Here is a 4,811-nt window from a genome sequence, read left to right on the forward strand (position 1 = left end):
ATGTAGTGCTACTAATTATTATGAATTTTACATCTTTGTCTCCAAACTTTGTAAGAGCCAATGATGGCACTGTTGCTTATATATTTTGAAAGGACTTTTGCTTCTTTGCTTTTAATGCCCAGAATCTTTAAGCCATTCACAAATCTACCATGAACATAGCCGAGGCTACCTACAGAAAGAACGATAACCTCGGATTTATATCCAAGGGCATTTATTTCCATGCATAAAGGAAAGCACTTTTCAAATTTAGTTTGGAATGACTTGTTAATATGAGCATCAAATGGGACTGAAATTTCAACAATTTGGGCTGTTTTCATTTCTTTGTCGATTTTTAAAATGTCCGGTCGATTACTGTTAGTATTAAATGAGGATTTGTCACTGTCAAAAAAACTTGGTCTGATGAATGTGTCTTTGAAAATTTGAGTAGTGTCGTTTTTAGGTATTTTGTCAAAAATAATGTCAACAGTTCTATTGTGTCGTTTTTGATATATTAATTTGAATTTTGTACATCCGTTTACAACGTGAGATACCGTATCTGACGGATGATTACAGATCTTGCAGCCTTTGGAGTATGACAATGGGTAATATGTATGAAGTAGACTGTCGCACTCGAGAAGCTGCAAGCGGGATTTTATAGCAAACGTTCTAATTTCGTCAGGGAATTTATGATTGAATATGAAACTGGAGGAGAGAGCGTGGTTTACCCCAGTGGCTTCTCTAACAATTCTTCCTTGAGACGCCAGTCTCATTCAGTCTCACACTTTTAAGGAAGTTTTGAAAACATTTTGGGGACTTAAAAGAACAACTGACGTCACTATCAGCCTGAACAGACATCACATAATCTTCATCTTTTATTAAGGAAACATTTTGGCGGATACACTTTTCAAAAAGATCCACCCAAAATGACTTTGGCCAATTAACTTTTGTTTTATTTTGGAGGCGTTTGCCGTTGTGACAAAAACCGGCAAAAGTGTTTTCTTCTTTTTCGTCTAATGAGGCGCGTAGAATTTTTCTTTTCGTTAGATGAAGGTTCAGGCTGTTTGTGGCTGTTATCTTCACACTGTCATCGTCACAATTGAGGATGGACAGGGCAAAGGATAAATGTTTTGCATAATAAATTATTTTAGGGTTTGGTAACCCGAGACCATCTTTTGATCTTGGACAAAACATGAATGACCTTGTACTCGAATTATTCATACATACATAATACATACATACATACATACATACATACATACATACATACATACATACATACATACATACATACATACATACATACATACATACATACATACATACATACATACATACATACATACATACATACATACATACATACATACATACAATAAAAAAATACATACATACATACATACCCACAAACAGACAGACAGACAGAACGATACATTTTATTTGCTGGGACAGCAGATAACCATATTATAAATATTATAATAACTTATATTAAGAAGAAAGATGGCAATGATGGTGATGATGATGATGATGATGATGGTGATGGTGATGATGATGATAATGATGATGATGATGGTGATGGTGATGAGGGTGATGGTGATGATGATGATGGTGATGATGATGACTACGATAATGATGATGATGGTGATGATGATGATGATGATGATGATGATGATGATGATGATGATGATGATGATGATGATGATGATGATGATGATGATGATGATGATGATGATGATGATCATAACGACGGCGATAATGTCGATGATGATGATTCACGCCACTGCTGCTCGTTATTTTCATTGGTTGTCTCATTTTTCCACAGAAGATTTGTTAATTAATTTTACGGCGGTTGGAATGAAAGTTGCCTTATGTCGATTTGTCCTACATTTTGCTTCTAGATACCGTCTTCCGGAGAGCAGAAGTTGGAATTTTTCCCTCAGCAGATGCCTCTTTTCGTTGATGATGTTAAAAGTTTTCTTCTCAACTGCATTAATATAAGTTGTGTCAAGGCTTCTAAGGTCGGTGTTAATTATTTTTGAAGCCTCTCTGAGGGTTCTATGTAGTTTGGATTTTTCTTTTGTTCCACATCTTCCATACCACGTTTTGATGCCAAACAAAACGATACTCAATATTAATGACTTGTAGATTTGTATCATGGTCTTTCTGTTCACATTGAAAGGCCTTTATTTTCTGAGTATGCACAAGCGCTGGTTACATTTTTTGATGACATTGTTGGTGTGCGATTCAAATCTTAGACTTTTATCTCTAGTTACACCAATGTATTTAAACGTTTCCACAATGTCAACCGCCTGATTGTTAATTTTTGTTATTTGACTTGTTCTTTTGCCTACTTTTCTGTGATCAAACAGTTGTTCCTTTGTTTTTGTTACATTGAGCTCTAGACAGTTATCGGCACACCAATTTTCCTGAATTTATTAACTTGCTCAGTGTATTTCAATTCGGAACTGGAATCATTGAGCAGGCCGAGTATAGCGGTGTCACCAGCATACTTGATGAGTTGGCAGTTATCAAGGTTAGCCACACAATCGTTTGTATAGAGGATGTAAAGTAGATGAGAGCTTATACATCCTTGTGGGCATCCGTTTGAAAGAGTTCTTACTGATGATAATTTTGAGCCTACTCTGACATGTTGGGGGCGATCGATGAGAAAGTTGTTATACCAGTTGATGAGGTACTGGGGAAGGTTTAGAGCATGTAGTTTACTGATTAATATGTTAGTTTTCATGGCATTAAAGGCAGACGAAAAATCGACGTATAGGATTCGGCAGTAGTTGGCGGGTGAAACATCCAAGTGATTTGATATTGAATGTATCACTGTGAGGAGTGCGTCTTCCACACTAAGATTTTGTTGGTAAGCAAACTGATATGGATCAAATATGTGTTGGTCATATACAGTGGCGTGGCGTGCTTACAGTATAAGGTGGTGCCAGAATAAGATGACAATTACTTAAAACATGCTATATTTATTTTAAAAGAACAAAAGAAAGAAAAAAAACATTAAGGAAAAGACTTACTTAAATAAGTAAGAGGCAGAATATACCATTTCTCAGTTTTATTTTTTTTTAAAGCTGTAATTCATTTTAAAAATATGGAACGGTGCCAGGCACCAAATCAACCCATATAGCCACGCCCCTGGTCATATATAAATTGCAGCAGATCTCTTTTCAGATTTTTTTTCCCCAGACATTTCATAATAATTGATGTTAAAGCAACAGGTCTACAATCGTTCAGATGAGTTGGTGGATTCTTTTTGGGTACTGGAATTATAGTCGATGTTTTCCATATAATTGGGATTTTCTGTTCATCTATTGAACGTTGGAAAATAAGCAAGAAAGGAACATCTAGTTGGTTGTTACAATTTGAAATGAGTTCCCCACTAAGTCCATCTCGACCAGGTGCTTTTTTCTTTTTACATAATTTTAGAACATTGATGACCGCCTCCTCTTCAATTTCTGGTGGAGGAGACGTATTTTTTGTTATGATATCAATTTTTTGAAGTACGTTGTCAATGGTGTCGAATGAACAGTAAAACTTATTCAATTCCATGATATTCATATGTGTGTCATTGTTAAAAATCTGGATTTTTGTTGTTAACGCCACCCATTTCTTTAATCATCCTCCACGCCTGCGATACATTTGAATTTTTAAGGGTTGTTTCCATTTTATCTTTATATTTACCTTTTTCTTCATAAATTACCCTCTTTAATTGTTTTTCTGCCTCGTGCTGCTTGTTTTTGGCCCCACTCATATGAGCGATTTTCATCATATTTATAAATAACTTAACTCGTTTGTTCACCCAAGGTTTGTTGTTGTTAAATCCTTGGGTGAACAAGTGTTTCAGGATAAGGTGCCACACGTATTATGTAACAGGAATCGATTTCTTTCAGGGCCTGGGACAAATGATGCAGATGATAATAGCAATACTACTACTACTACTACTACTACTACTACTACTACTACTACTACTACTACTACTACTACTACTACTACTACTACTACACTACTACTACTATACTACTACTACTACTACTACTACTACTACTACTACTACTACTACTACTACTACTACTACTACTAACTACTACTACTACTACTATTACTACCACTACTACTACTACTACTACTACTATTACTACTACTACTACTACTACTACTACTACTACTACTACTACTACTACTACTACTACTACTACTACTACTACTACTACTACTATTACTACTACCACAGAGTAGATAGGTTACCACAGAGGCTGCACTCCTTGATTTCCGTGTAATTGGGTCGCGCATCCGTTAAGGAATGTCACGGCGTATCGTCTTAGTTTGTCATCGTCTATTTCAGTACATGTCTGTATTAATGCATTGGTTTTAACCACTTCACTCTGCTGCGTGCTTCTGTTTTCGCTTTTGTATTCTCTTCACAACACGCATGAAAGATGGAATCCGAACATACTACACAAAATTTTCAAAAAACATGAAAAGACATATCTAATTGAAAGTGGTGTAGTGATATAAATTGTTCAAATTCAAAGATTCGATGTCCTTATTCGGCTTTCTTTTGGTTGCCTGCTACAAAATTAGGTATAAATAGGGATAAGCCATATTTCCTTATCAATGATGAAAAGCTATTTATTATGTTTGACCCCCCCCCCCCTACCCAACCACCCACCCACACACACACACACACACACCACACACACATATTAAATGAAAAGCATTAGAAATAACCTTTAAAATAGTGGATTTGCAATGGACGGCTAAACTATTTTATGGAATCGTATCCAAATGTTCTACGAGAAAGATTTAAAATTTCCAAT

The sequence above is a fragment of the Berghia stephanieae genome, chromosome 7 (genome assembly GCF_034508935.2).
Source record: "Berghia stephanieae isolate SIO BIC M18660-M18661 chromosome 7, UCSD_Bste_1.3, whole genome shotgun sequence".
NCBI classification, from domain to species: Eukaryota; Metazoa; Mollusca; class Gastropoda; order Nudibranchia; family Aeolidiidae; genus Berghia; species Berghia stephanieae.